This window comes from Gracilinanus agilis, chromosome 3 (genome assembly GCF_016433145.1).
Source record: "Gracilinanus agilis isolate LMUSP501 chromosome 3, AgileGrace, whole genome shotgun sequence".
NCBI classification, from domain to species: Eukaryota; Metazoa; Chordata; class Mammalia; order Didelphimorphia; family Didelphidae; genus Gracilinanus; species Gracilinanus agilis.
Window position 1 is genome coordinate 467,838,155 of NC_058132.1, and position 15,957 is coordinate 467,854,111.

General features: G+C 35.0%; 1 pseudogene; it reads left to right on the top strand.

Annotated features, from left to right (window-relative positions):
* The window catches only part of LOC123241713, an 85,317-nt pseudogene extending 80,481 nt beyond the window's left edge, over positions 1 to 4,836 (top strand).
* Positions 4,837 to 15,957: the final 11,121 nt, after the last annotated feature.

Below are 15,957 nucleotides of genomic sequence, written 5' to 3' on the forward strand. Positions count from 1 at the left end.
TGGATATTGAATCCAATCTTACTCTGTAGAGAAGTAGGAGGCAGAAGATTCATTGATTTGCTTTAAAAAAGGAAAGAAGAAAATCAAATAATCAGCATGAAAAATGAAAAGGGTGAATTCAGCAACAATGAAGAGGAAATTAAAGCAATTATTAAAACTATTTTGTCCAAATATGTGCCAATACAGCTGACGATCTAAGTGAAATGGATGAATATTTATGAAAATATAAATTGCCATGTTAGAATACTTAAATAATCCCTTCTCAGGAAAAGAAATTGAACAAAACATCAATGAACTCCCTAAGACAAAATTCCAAAGGCTAGATAGATTCAAAAGTGAATTCTATCAAATATTTAAAGAAAAATTAATCCCAATACTATATAAACTCTCTGGCAAAATAGGCAGAGAAGGAATCCTACAAAATTCTTTTTATGACATAAATATGGTACTGTTACCTGCAAGTTATGAAAAGCAAAAACAGAGAAAGAAAATTCTAGAACAATTTTATTAATGAAAATAGAGGCAAAAACTATAAATAAAATATTAGCAAGAAGACTCCAGCAATATATCACAAGGATCCTTTGCTATGAATATGTGGGATTTATACCATGAATGTACGACTGGTTTAATATTAGAAAACTTCAGGATAATTGACCGTACCAATAATTGAAACTAATAGAAACTATGTGACTATCTCAATAGATGCAGAAAAATCCTTCAACAAAATACAACATCCATTCCTAGTAAAATTAAAAAAAAAACACTAGAAAGCATAGGAAAAAATGAGTTTTTCCTTAAAATGATAAGTAGTATCTACCTAAAACCAACAGCAAATATCATCTGCAGATACTCTTTCTGGATGATATGATGGTATACTTAGAGAATTCTAGAGAATCAATTAAAAAACTAGTTTAAATAACTAATAATTTTTATAAACTTGTAGGATACAAAATAAATCCACAAAAATCATCAGCATTTCTATATGTTAAACAAAGCTTAGCAGCAAGAGATAGAAAGAGAAATTCCATTTAAAATAACTCTAGGCCAGTGATGGGCAAACTTTTAAAGAGGGTGTCAAAGGAAAGGAAATGTTCATCTGTCAGTCTGTTTCTAAGGCAACTATTTCAAAGTTTCATTGTATTGTATCCTACACATTGTATTCATCAGGTTAAGAATAATGTCTCCCAGCAGGATAGAACATTTAAGGGGACCACATCTGGCCCGTGGGCTGTAGCTTTCACTTTACTGCTCTAGACAATATAAAATACCTGGGGATCTACTTGCCAAGACAAACTCAGGAATTACATTAACAGAATTATAAAACACTTCACACAAATAAATTCAGATCTAAACAACTGCAAAAAATATTATTTGTTGATGGGTAGGCCAAGCTAATATAATAAAAATAACAATTTTACCTAAATTAATTTATTCAGTGCCATACCAATCAAGCTACAAAATAATTATTTTATAGAACTAAAAAATATAATATCAAAATTTATCTGGTCAAGAATATCAAGAATTAATTTTTAAAATGTGAGGGAAGAAGGCCTGGAAGCACCACATCTCAAGTTGTACTATAAAGCAGCAATCATCAAAATAATCTGGTCCTGGATAAGGAATAGAACAGTAGATCAATAAGTAGACTTGATATATAATATATGGAGGTAAATGATCTTAGAAACTCAGTGTTTGAGAAACCCAAAGATCAGAGCTTTTGGAATAAGAATTCACTATTTAACAAAAACTGCTGGGAAAACTGGAAAAACAGTATGGCAGAAACTAGGTTTTGACCAGTATTCACACCCTACACCTAGATAAGGTCAAAATGCATACATGATTTATGTATAAAAAGTGACACCATAACTATATTGGGGGAAAATAGAATAGTATACCTGGATGATTTTTGGTGAAGGGAATAATTTATGACCAAACATGAGATAGAGAGCATTATGAGATATAAAATGAATAATTTTGATTACATTAAATTAAAAAGCTTTTGTATAAACAAAACCAAACTAACCAAGATTAGAAGGAAAAAACAAATCAGGAAAAATTTTTATACCAAATTTCTCTGACCAGTGTCTAATTTCTCAAATTCATAGAGAACAAAGTCAAACTTGTATGAATACAAGCCATTCCCCAACTGACAACTGGTCAAAGGATAGGAACAAGCAATTTTCAAAGGAAGAAATCAAAGGTATTAATAATCACATGAAAAAATGTTCTAAATCACTCTTGAATAGAAAAATGCAAATTAAAACAGTGCTTCATACCTAGAAAATTGGCCAATATGACAGTAAAGAAAAGTGAAAAATGTTGGAAGGGTTGTAACAAAGTTGAGACACTACTACATTGTTGGTGGAGTTGTGAACTGAACCAACCATTCTGGAGGGCAATTTGGAAATATGCCTGAAGGACTATAAAATTGCATAACTCTTTATCTTGTAATATCGCTACTGGTTCTGTATCCCAAAAAGATAATTTAAAAAAAGGGGAAAAGCTCTACTTGTACAAAAATATTTATGGCAGGTCTTTTGTGGTAACAAAGAATTGGAAATTGAGGTGATGTCTTTCAGTTGGGGAATGGCTGAATAAATTGTGGTATATGTTGGTAAAGAAATACTATTGTGCTATAAGGAATGATAAGCAACATAATTTCAGAAAACGTTGGAAAGCTCTTAAACTAATGCCGAGAGAGATGCAGAATTGGGAGAACATCATAAAGTAATAATAATATCATATGATGATCAACTGTGAAAACAGGGCTACACTTAGCAATTCAGTGAACTACTCTTAGCAATTCAATGATCTGAGACATTCCTGAAAGACTTATCACAGGGAAATGCTATCCACCTTCAGAGAAAGAATTGTTCAAGTCAGACATATGGGGATCAAAGCATTCTACTGTCTGAACTAAATTTCTCTGCTTCCTTTGTTGCTCTCATGATGTTATTTCCTGTCACCTGGAGGCCAGATACCACTGAGTAAATTGAGGATAGACCAGGCACCAGAAAAGGGAGCAACAGAGTAAAAAATATCAAGAGACAACAGAGCAATTCCCCAGGCACTGCCCACCTGGGTGGCCCAGGAAAATTAAGAAATTATGTTTGGTTCCCAGAATATGATGCCTGAAAGTTAGGGAGTGTAGAAAAGACTTTATAAGGTGATCCAAGCAGGAAGGAGGGGTCTTGTGAACTTCAGTGTTTGTTGGTGACTGTGCTCCTCAGAGTGAGTGTGGTAGGGGGCCCAAAATGGCACCACAGATAGAAAAGCTAATTACCTCTCTACCTCTCTCCTACTTATCCCTTCTTCCTCCTCCTCCTCCTCCTTTTGATTTAATAAAGCTGTTAAGTTATAGCCAGCCTCATAATTTTTAATTCATACACTATCCTTCATGTCATTGTATTTATGATTTTATTTTGGAGTTCTGTTTTTTTATGAGAGTGTTCTTACAAAAATGACCAATATGGAAGTGAGTTTCACATAATGATGAAAATTTAAAAAAAGAAAAAAAAAAGGAAAACCATTTCAGAAGATGGATTATATGCAAGAAATAAAGCAATTGCAGCTTTCTCCATAGATGAAGACACCAATAATCCTAATGAGGAAGCTACTTGAATTAATAGCAGAGAAGGCAAATTTCTAATCTCTAATATATTCTCTATAGTTCTCATGTTCATTTCTTATCGCACATGGGCTTGTACTCTGAGATTTCCTCAGAAATTCTGTTTCTGTTGCTGTAGTCTCTGTCAGCAGACTCCCTGCCCTGTTCTTCACTCTAACATTCTATGGCAACAGGGAATTGAAACTAATGCTGCCAATTCCTATCTTATGAGAAGGAAGTAGCGTTATGAGAAAGTGGAAGCATGATCTCCCTGGGGTAATATTACATGCACAGTTTTGTAACTATGCTCAGTCAGAGAATGAAAAATAGAGGAAATGGGAATTTGGTGACTCCATATGTGTGGGATTCCACCAGACCTGATATAAAGGAGACTGACATATTGCTAAGGCCAGTTCTGTCCTTCTAGCAATCATTTGAAGGCAGGGACAAAGGCTAATGAAAGTAAATTCTCAGGGAGAATCTTACATCAAAAGAGAAGTCAGAAATTGAGCTTGTAGGAATACAAGCAGAAAAATAAACAAACACTGAAGCTATCAAAAAAAACTCACAAAGAAGAAAACTCAGTTAAAAAACAAGCACACAGAGATTAAACAACAGGAAAACTATTAATAACTAAAAAGAATAAAGTTTCTAGGAGAACTAAGGAAAAAAATCTTTGAATAAATATATATTCCAGTCCACTTGCCTCTGAAGTCAAACACCTCCACTTTGATCAACTTTTTAAAAATCATTGTGGTTCTTGCTTACAGTGGAGACCTAGACATGCCCTTTTTTCTAGAATGGCTGAAAGAATGGGATTATGATGCTTTAGTCCAAATGGCTAACAGTGGACAAAAGGAGGAATTTGAAGAGATCAAGAAGAAAGCACTAAGCTTGAAACCAAAAATGTTTCATTGAGGATATCTGTAAGGAATTTGTAGATGAATTCATATGGCCAGTTGTCCAATCAAATGCTGTATATCAGGGAATGACATTACTTAGTCACCTCCCTTTCTAGATCATTCATTACCTACAAGCAGGGAGAAATTCTCTTCTGTGAAAGGGTCAAATGCATGACCTAGATACTAATAGGAAAGGAGAATGTCCAGATCTGGCTGGGCTTCACTCATTACTTGGCACCTCAAATCAAGGTCATAGCTCTCCAGAGGTTGCCTGAATCCTACAAAAGTTTCAAAGGATATAATGATTTGAAGGAGTATGTAAAGTAACATATAATCTTAAGCCTGGCTATCCCCAAGAACCAGTAGAGCATGGATGAGAATACTAAAGAATTTACTGTATGTCTTTGAAGTTCTTCCTCTACCTGAAAAAAAGTTGTGGGGAAACATTGGATCAGTTGAATTGACATTGTGGAGAACTACTTTATTGGAATGATGTCCATAGGTACTGAAGAGACCCTAGTGGGAATGGTACTATGTCATGCTCAGTTAGAGATTAAGATTTTCCCTATAGATTGATAAATGTACAAAATAAAATGGCTTGGTCTTGAAATTCTCTAAATTTATGAACAATGGTTGTGAAAATGGAATTACCTTCCTTTTGTCTTTTATTGTAATCAATCAGCAACTTTTAACATGATTAATCAAGAACTTGGAATTCTCCTCTTTTCTTAGTCAGAAACTTGAAGATCTTTTTGATAAAAGTTCACACCCTCAGAGACAAGAGGTGGATCCCATAGGTACTGCTCCCTGGGCAGTGCCAGAAACTATGATTGGTTCCTAAGATGTGAGTATGAGAGTGGTATGTGTTCCTTGGGCAGCAGACTGTCTTTGGTAGGACACTCTCTTCGGTGAGATTCTCTTTGGTGGCTCAGTCTTTATGGCTCACACTCTTTTTGGTTGGTGACACACTTGGCTGGAGACACTCTCTTGGGCTGGTGAGATTTGCATTCAGATTTGCACTTGTGCTCTGGAGGCACTCAAATTTGAACTTGGATGCTGACTGAAGAAGCTCTCTTTTGGGTTGGTGAGACTTTTGCTGAAGAGACTACCATGATTTCCTGACTGGAGACTGAAACCTGAGGGAGCCTTTGTTGATGGTGAGCTGGATCCCATTAGATCAGCTCTTAGGGTATCGAGCTAAGAAATATTTTCTACCTCGTTCCTAAATTTTCCTTTTCTTTTTACTATATTTCTATTATATCAAATTGTTAAAAGCTACTAACAGACTCACAACTTAATATTTAATTATTATAATTGGCGATCAACTCCGCCAAGGACGGTCCCAAGCCCGGCTGGAAAAGGAGGAGGGTTGGGCGTGAGGCTAGCAACCTCATCCCGTAAAAATCTTACTTGCTAAAGAAACTGCAACCTCATTAAACCAACAAAACCAACGATAGCCTAGTCTGGAAGATTGCTCGCCAACAGAGTCCACGACGCGTGCTGGCAAAAGCCAACAAACTCCAGGCCTACGTCAAATCTTGAACACCAGATGGCCTGAAAAGATCTCCAATACCAGACTCTGGGAAAGAACAATTCAGTATCCCATCAGTCAGGACGCTATGAAAAAAAAAATATGGAACCCACCAGGGAGGAGAAAAGTCGGAAGGCCAAAACAGACCTGGCAAAGATATGCCCAGTTGGTGGAAGTTGCCCAGAACAGAGTCCATTGGCTTGAGTTGCCCAGTTGGGGGAAGTTGCCCAGAACAGAGTCCGTTGGTGTGAGATGGTTGTGGCCCTATGCTCCTCTGGGAGTCAATAGGAATAATAATAATAATAAAAATAATTGGCGATCACAACCTTTTTAACTATTACATGGCACAGCCCAGAAATGGAGTTTATTTACCACTGTGCTGCTAAATAATAGGAAGGAGTTGAGGATGAAGTCCAAGTATCAGTATTCAAAGGCCAGTTCTACATTCTGGGCTAAAGATCTCTAGTTAGGATACTATGAAAAACTGATGAACCTAAGTATGCAATATGCCTAGAGGTCCTTGGGTAGATAAATGATGGTCCTCTGATGGTACTGGAATTATTGACATTGACTCCCTCAGGCTAAAGGAATATCATCTACAGAGCAATAGCACCACCATATAGATTAAAATAGTATGGAACAAATCTTAATTCTTAGTTTCATCCTGTTCTTTCCCTAAGTAATAGCCCTGAATGTTGTGGAATTTTACAAATGCCATTCTTTCAGGCTTTAGCTCAGCAAGATGCTATTTCAAGTTTCTATAGCAAGAAATGGTCAAAAATAGTTGGAAGGAAGATAGAGAAAAATACTACAATATCAATAACAATTCCAATAACAACAAGAGTAGTAGCAGCAGCAGGAACAGCAACCACTGAAGTAATAGTAGAAGTAACATAAAGGCTTCTTTGGCAAAAAGAATATTATGACAAAGGAAAATGAATAAAATTTTGATGAGGCAGAGGACTCTGTGAATTCCCAAGGAAGCATACAAACACAGCAAGGTTCCACTGGAATGGAGTCAGAGAGAAATAATAAGTGAGAAAGCAGAATTTATGGCCTCCCTAAATAAAATATTTGAAAGAACAGAAACATTTAAATCCATGGAAACAAGTTTCATAAAATAAACAAAAGATAGGATAAGTGATTAGAAATAAAAATACACAAAAGTAATGAACTATCTAAAAGAAGAGGAGCAAAGAAAGCAAAAATAGTAAAAATGGACTACCTATGATGCCTATAAATGCAAAACTTGTTGACATTTAAGACAGGAAACATAGAAAATTTGGGGATTGTAGAGCATCTAGAAGAACACAAACCAATACCTCGTTATTATAATGCAAGAAATTATATAAAACCATCTAGAACTTCTAAGATAAAACACTTCTAGATGAAAATAGATTTCAGATAGTTGGAAAAGATTCTAGAGAAAGAAAGGCAGACAGATATTGGAGAGCCAGATAGGAAGAGAAGGTGTATCCTTTGAAAAGAGAAAGATTATGTCATAAAAATTAGAGGATTTTCTGTACTAAAATACACTCAAAAAGCATTCTAGGAGGTAGAGTCAAATGCTCTGATTTTTTCTATGTCTAGTTCAATAAAACATCACAAATCTATGATCCATTAATTTATATCAAATTTTTCTTAGAGGATATTCCTCTATAGTTGATTCCTCCAAAACGTATTAGCCAAATAATAATTCACCTAAATCTACTAAGAATATTTGTATACTCTTCGGTATTTTTAATTAAAAAAAACACAGCACATAGTTTCAGCTCCTCATAGACATTTTATATCTTTTTTAACTTGCTTTTGAACACTTTAAAAATTAAATAACTTAATGGTACTTCTGTTCCACTACTGTGTCATTAAATTTAAAATATATATATTTTTTAAAAGTACATTTCTTATAATACAATATGGCATGATTTTCTTTTAAGTATCTTTACCTTACATTCTTAGTATTCTTTACCTTACTATTTTACAATGAAGTATTTCTTTATTTTTAAAATTAGTTTTGTAACAATTTAAATTTAGATTTTATGCCTAAATTAAAGTAATATTGTGGTCTCTGATTTAAAAATATTAAGGCTTTAGTCAAAATGACTTTCAGCAGCTTTATTTACAAAGAGGTGGAAAGAGTGAAAGTGGAAAAATGTAGATAAAGGAACAGAAAGTACTGCCTAGCTACAAAATACCCTAAATTTAATTCTAATGTCTCCAGATCACAAATGCTTATCTGAAAGCAAATCTCACCAGAATCCAAAATCCTAATTAGGAAGCCCAAACCCGAAGAGCCAGGAGACACTGAAGAATCCCCTGAGAACCTTTAGTGCAACATGAGGCTAAGACCACCAAGAATATCACCAGAACTCACGCTAAAGGGAGTGACTCAATGAAGCACCAATGAGCAGGAGGGTCTCCTCACCAAAGAACCAAGGAAGGAATCACTCCACTCACCACAAGCTGAGGTAGAATCCAGGGAAAGAGTCTCCTCCTCCAGACCGGTTCACCAATGCAGAGAGAGTGACTGAATCTTCATGCTGGCTTTTTAAAAGCAATTTTCTAGGTATCACTTCTTATTGCTCCCCCACTCTATAGGAACCAATCATAATCTTCCAATTTGCCTAACATTGCCCAATTAGGGGAAAAATTGGCTTCTGGAGTCATCACCCACTCTAGCAAGTGACTTAGTGACTGGTAAGGTACTAAGTAGGGGTACTTAAGTTTTTGATTCATTAACTTAAAAGTTGCTGATTGATAGACAAAGAGAGTTTGATTTACTCTTCACAGTTTTACTTCCCTTTGATACATTATATCTATTTTTTAATTGAGGGGCAATTGAAACAACTCTGAGGCAGGACACCTGAGTTGGCAGTGTATGGAGTGAGTCTGCCACTAACAAACTGTATGACCTTGACAAACTATTTTTAACCTCTCTAGACCTGTTTCCTAACCTATATGATGATAATATCTGTTCTTTTTTTAAAAAAAAGATTATTTTTTTAAAGCATTTCAACTATAAGATGCTAAATAAATGTGTTATTCTAAAGCAAAATAGTACATACTCAATGCCCATTCTTACTTGTGAAGCATCTTTGTATCCTGTCTCCCCAGTACACACATACAAAATTTTGTAAGATGACTATAAAAACTCTTAGATTCTACCTCTCCATGGTGAAATGATATTTCTTGTTGCCTGGAACACAAGAACCAATCAAGAACCTCAACACTTTATTTTGCCTCTTGACTGCGAGCATCTTCCCATTTATTTTCAAATTCTTACTTTCTTCTGGTTTCATTTATACAAAGAATGTCAAGACTTATCTGATTTGCTTTCTCTAGTAACATGTCCACTTGTTGTCTGGAGAAGTCATATTTATTAGCCAGCTTAAGATTAATAGTTTGAAAATTGTATTATTTTTAGCACCCTTTTTTGCAATTGCCTCCAGCACTAAAGAGATGAAGAAATCTTAGCACAAAACTATTGTGTTTTAAAATTTTATACTACAGAATTAAAAACATTTTCCCTAAGTTCCTGAATGTCTTATAACTGCTCAATCACTGATGAAGCTATCTTCAAAGTACTGTATGAATAATAGTTTGGAATATCTCAGAATTTGCAAATAGACATGTGTAATATGTGTGTATGTATCTGTCTGTCTGTCTATATGTCAGTCTCTGTTCCTCGGCCTTTTTTGCTATCTATTGCTGTGTGATAGGATTTATGTAAATAGAGCTCTTCTACTTTGCTAATATTCCAATTAAAGCAGAATGCCTCTATAATAACAAATGATAATTTGCTCTGTTTTTTTTTTTTTTTTTTTTTTTTTAGTTTATATAAACTTTCCATAACATGTGTCTCTTGTAGAGAGTGTAGGGAGGTATGCTGCCCCAGTTTGGCTAGCTTCAACTCTATTTGCTATCATGACAAGTTTGGGGGGCAGCAGTTAGGCCTGCAGGGTTGAGGGTGGGATATAGTATACCTGAAGAGGAATTACGTTATTATTATTAAATTAGGAACTTGAAATTATGCATATATCTTAGAGATAATAGGGAGTCATCAAATGTCCTAGTGCAGAGAAATGGTCAGAAATGTAGTATAGCAAGATTATTTTGACACTTGTATGGGTGGTGAAGTGGACAGGGAAGAAACTGCGAACTGGTCATAGGGTCGTAGAATCATAAATTTGAGAAAGAGAAAACACCTTAGATTCCAACCCTTCTCTTTTTATAGATGAGGAAACTGAAGAATAGAGAGGGTAAATGACTTGTCCTGGGTCACACAGCTACTAAATGAACCCAGGTCATCTTTACTGTAAATCCAATTCTTTTTCCACTCTATCCTATTGCATTTTAGCATGTGTTTATGAAGACTTGTAAATAGTTCCCATGGCATTGCTTGTATGTAAGCAGCATAACCTTCGTGACTGCATTTATTCAAATGATAATATATTTGCTTAAGTTGTGACTGACATTACACCCTACCAATTCTGTCATTTGTCATTCATCTGACCAATTTTTGGTTTCACTAACCAATTTGCTGTGTACAACCGGCCATTTAGGAGCTGTTGGCACTTAGATAAATTGTAATAATGATAACACAATATATAAAAATGGTTACAGCAACTTCAATAACAATTAGTATTGGTCCAGGTTGCCTAGTTAGCTTTTTGAAATTGCATGGGTATGAGTCTGGATTTTTATCTGCATTATCTGAAGACAGGGCAGAAAGTTTCAGAAGTATTTTCTCTGCTCAATTATTATCAGGTAAATTAATTTTAAGCACTTCGACCTAGATCTGCCACTTTCTCTAATTCATCCAGGGAGTTTTGTTGGTCGCTTCCATTGAGGAAACTAAAAATCCTGGATTTTTTTGCTCTCACTCCTTGTCTGTGTCGTCTTCGGAAGGTCACTCCATCTTTCTGGACCTGAATCTCTTAAATTAAAATTAACTTATTAAATTTTTGTATGTTAAATGAAAATTTGACTAGTTTATCTTTGATTATCCTTCTAGTTCTAAATTTATGATCTTATGATCAAACCAGTTATTTGGATATGGTCCCACTTTACTATTGTGAATTCATCTAATAGCCCTTTTGAATCCAACAAATATTTATTAGAATTTACCATGTTCTAGGCACTGTGCTAAGCACCGGGCATACTAATAAAGTGAAAGAGTCTCTGCCCTCATGGAGCTTACAATCTTACAGGCAGAGACAACTCACAAAAGGAGACAGGAAAGCTGGCATGGTATGGAGGCGGTAAGCAAGAAGCATATTGTTTTGTGGAACTGAAAAAAAACCAAATGAGCCCAAAAGTCCATGTTTTGTCTTCCATAAATGATGGCCTAGGTTGGAGTTGAGTGCTCTAGTCTCTAGTCCTCCAATCAGAAGGGAGAAGAGACCGAGGAAAATGGTGTAAGTCAAGACTTTAGTTGGTCAGCCCATGGTGATGAGATTTGAAGTGATGAGTTTAACCAGGGAGGATTATCTCATTCCATGGAGGTGAAACCTGATAGAACACCAGAGATATAGTGGTATGAAGTGACTTTGAAGCACCAATGCACTGTCTTAGTCCTGTCATTTAACTATCTCAACATTCAGAAAATAAAGGAACCCATTAATGAGTCTGAAATTCTAAAAGTTCTTGTAACTGCTAGCAGTATGACCAGAAAATTATAAACAGTTTGATTTCAGGAAAAAATCAGTATATAAAACTGTAAAATGAAACAGAAAATACATAAAACAATATAGCATAAAATATGGGAATTATGCCTATGATTTCTCGAACTACCAGGGGAACCGCCCCCCCCCCCCCAAAAAAAAAAGCAGGTTGGAACTTTTTCTTCAATATGGAGAGTTAACAGAGAACTGAGAAGTTAAGTGACTTACCAAACATTTCACTGCCAATATGTGGCAGAATTTGAAAAAGGTCTTTTTGACTTTGAAGCCAACTGTCTCCTCTATACTTTGCTGTCTTCAAATAAAATGCTATGTAAAATATGCAGTAATGATGATGATGATGATGATGATGACATTTTTTGTGTTAGCAATTTGGATTATATCTCATCCTTTTTATATTTCTTCATTGTGACAATATAATCAACTAAGCCAAATATGGGTAAACTGACTGATAACAATCCATACAAATTAAGACAGAAGAAACAGATTAGCTGAAATCTCTTCACTAATTGTGACTATAGCAATTGTCTAGTCTGATGACTTCACCAATGATTACAAAGTTTTCGAATGATGAGATTCAGAAATAGACTTATCAGAAGTATAAGAGAACAAGGTAACAGTTAAGGGGAGAGAAGCAGTGAGATATCCTAATTTTTCATATTTTCTTTCAGGTTAACTGTAAAGAAAATCAGAAAAGAGACACAAATGCTTGGATTGTGATGTGACAACTTGACACTGTTTGCTCTTTTATTTGGAGAAAAGAAAAAATTAAATGGATTTGCCACTCTATGGATCCAGACAAAGGGATAGTCCCTAGGTAGGTTAGAAGCCAAATGTCCTTTCTTTTTCTTTCTCATTTTATTCCTAATCAGAAAGATGGAAGAGAGAAGCACAAATGATGAGGTTCTGCTGTACTGTTAAGCTGGTGTTTGATTATTGCTAATCCCTGTGCATAGCTCAAGCCAAGGCATCCATCCCTGAATGAGCTGGGAGAAAGAGAAAATGAAATCAGGCTTTTCTTGTTTGGACTGGAGGTGGGGGTGCCAGGTCACATTGAAATGTGAATATATTTTATGAGGCTTCCAACTACTCTTAAATTAGGGAAGGAGATTTTGGCAGCATATGTGTCAGATTGTCTGAAGAGGCCCAACATTTTATTAAAGTTTTGAGAGATGATCAATTGCTTTGTTTTTGCTACCTTTCTTGGAACTGTACTGTATTTTGGGTTTCATGTTTATTAACATCATTCTAGTGGCATGTCTTTGTTCCTTCATTTTATATTTCATTTGGAAATACACTGGAAATGAATACTAGACAGAAGGAAGGGGGAGGGTTAGGGGACTGAGGATCAGATGGCTTTGGACAGCCACTACTGGATCATGTAGAAAATCCCTGAGGTCCAAGGCTGCCTCCAGGGTCAGTGTATGCCAATTAAACACATGCATTATGTGAATTCTTGTGGCTCATCTGAGTATGTAATATGAATGAAATGAAAGTGTGATTTCCTGTAGGACTCTGGGAAAAAATGTTATGGCTTCTGTAGTAAATTTTAATTTTGTGGTATTGGCAGGCTCTTATGGGAAGCCACAGATGTGAAAAGTGGTTTATCTTCATTTTCTATCTACCTACCTCTGAGTAGAACACATTCAGAGTTCTATTGCAAGATGTTAGAATTGAGTATGAGGCAAAAATAGTTAAAAAAAAGTCTGCTAACATACTAGCAGTGTTTCTCTTGAAGAAAAGAAAACAATTATATTTTCTTAAGTAAAATTTAGTTGCTTTTGCCAATTCTTTAATTTTTTTGCTGTGTTAAATTCTATATTTACATTTTTAAAAAGAAGGGTTAATTTTTAATTGACAGTAATATAATCACAATTTCCCAGATGTATGGGCCACTTATTTTTTTTATCATTTCCAGAAATTTGGGCTAATTGATAATTGTGATTATTAACCTTTTTTGATCTCATTCAGTTACTGAGTCAAAGGAATATAGAAAAAGATTTATAATTTTCTATGAGAGATATTATTTTTCCTTTTTAATGTCTCATTTTTACATTAACCTTTAAATGTTTGATCCAAATTTAAAGTTAATGTTGCTCAATGCTAATTAATTCTTGAATTATTTTAACAGTGAGATGACTACTAATTTACCTGTTGTCACATTTAGCAAAAAGTATTAAATGCCTTAATAAATTGCAAAGAAGTTTTTCACCACTGATTTAATGCCTCAGTTCTCTTACCTCTCAAAAAGTAACTCTATTATTACACTTCACTTTTTGCTTTCTCAGCTCTGATCCTGAATTGACATTTCATGCAAGTGGAGGCAATTTAAAGTTATTGTTATATAGATCCATAACCTTTCAACTAGAGATCCCATTGCTAGCTATATTTCCAAAGTAGGTGATTGATAAGAAGATAAGACCCATATACATCTAAGTACTATAGCAGTAAATTTTGTAATAGGAAAGAACTAGAAAAAGAATTAGATTTCCATCCAGTTGGAAACAGTTAAATAAATTATTGTACATGAATGTAATGAAATATTACTGTGCTATAAAAATGACATATATAATGAATATAGATGTGTGAGAGAAAAAAATGACAGGTGCCTCACTCAAAAATGAGTATCAGTGTGCCACTCACTCAAAAAAACAAAACCTGGAATCAGAAGGTAAAAGAAAAAAGAGAAAGTTGTTTATTGCCTTCATGAAAGAGAGCCCTTTCAATGATGGGCTAAGAAGTGCCAACTGACTAGGCAGCAAATAGGCAATATATACAATTTCCCAACACAAGGCACCTCCCCACTCCCCTGTGAGGCCCTTGCAGTAGACCCTGACCTACAATCCAAAACAGCTATGACTGAGTTGTAGATTCTTCCAACCCAGTTCAGGTGAGGTAAGGGGAGCAACGAAGTTGTTCACTGCCTCTTCTGTCTTTCATCAGTCTCCCACCCAAACTTTTCTCTGAGTCCTCGGTCAACAAAGTGTAAAATGAATGTTCAATTTGAAAATAGCACACCCATTTTTGTCTCACACACAGAAAAGCATGGAAATACTTAACATGAAATAATGCAGTGTAAAATAAGCCAAGGCAAATGTACATGATGACGTTTTCAACCATGTCCAAATTTTCATGACTCCATTAGGGATTTTCTTGATAAAGATACTAGAGTGGTTTGTAGTTCCTTCTCCATTTCATTATAGATGAAGAAACTGAGGTAAATAGTATTAAATGGCTTCTTCAGAAGCACACAGCTAGTAAGTGTTTGAGCCTAGATCTGAACTCAGGACAATGAGTCTTTCTCACTGTAGACGAGGCACTATATTTGTCCTGCCACCTACCTGACCTATACCAATGACTACAGTTATGTAAGCAGAAAGAACAATAACCAGAAAATAATTGAGAGTAAGTGTTGTAAAAATACAAAGAACAAGTTTGAACAAAAAGACGTGTGAAAATAGATCTTCCTTCACTCCTTTGCAGAACTAGAAGTGTAGGAATCCTGATGGGTGGCACATTGCATATATTAACAGATCCTTAATGTACTGATTGAATTTGCTGATTCTTTTTTTTCCTTTTTCCTTTTTTGAATAAGTTCTATGATACTGGAGATGGATCTCTGAGAAGAGGGAGTTATACTAGAAGAAATGTAGGCAACATGAGAATATAATGTTAATAAAGTTTATTTTTAAAATAGATACTTGTTCATTTGAAAAATAAGTATATAAAGGTTTTCTTTCTTTCTTTCTTTGAAGGTGACATTAAGAAATAGGAAAGACATGAGAAAATACCTTGTGAGGGCTAAAGGTTGAAGTGATTTTCTAAGGGTGGGGAAAATTCAAGCATGTTTGTTTTCTTTGAAGAAGGAGGCAGTAGTCTAAGAGAGACTGAAGGTAAGAGGGAGAGGATAGTCAAAAGACCATGTTCCTTGAGGAAGTAGAAGGAGATGTAATAAAAAATTAATGGATACAGATTAGCCTTGACTTGAAGTCACCTATTAACCAGAAACTAAAACAAAAAAGCAGAGAGTGATTATGTAATATAGAAGATGGGAGTATTGGGGGTTTACTACTAATTCTATTTTCTCATTAAAGTAGTAGAAGACAAATCTTCTACCAAGAGAAAGGGAGAAAGTGTAAAAAAACTTGAGGACAGAAGAGATTCCAAAGAGTCACTGTGAAAAGTGGGATTGAAGGTCCATTACACAAAGTAAAAAGGACTATTATTTAGTGGTAT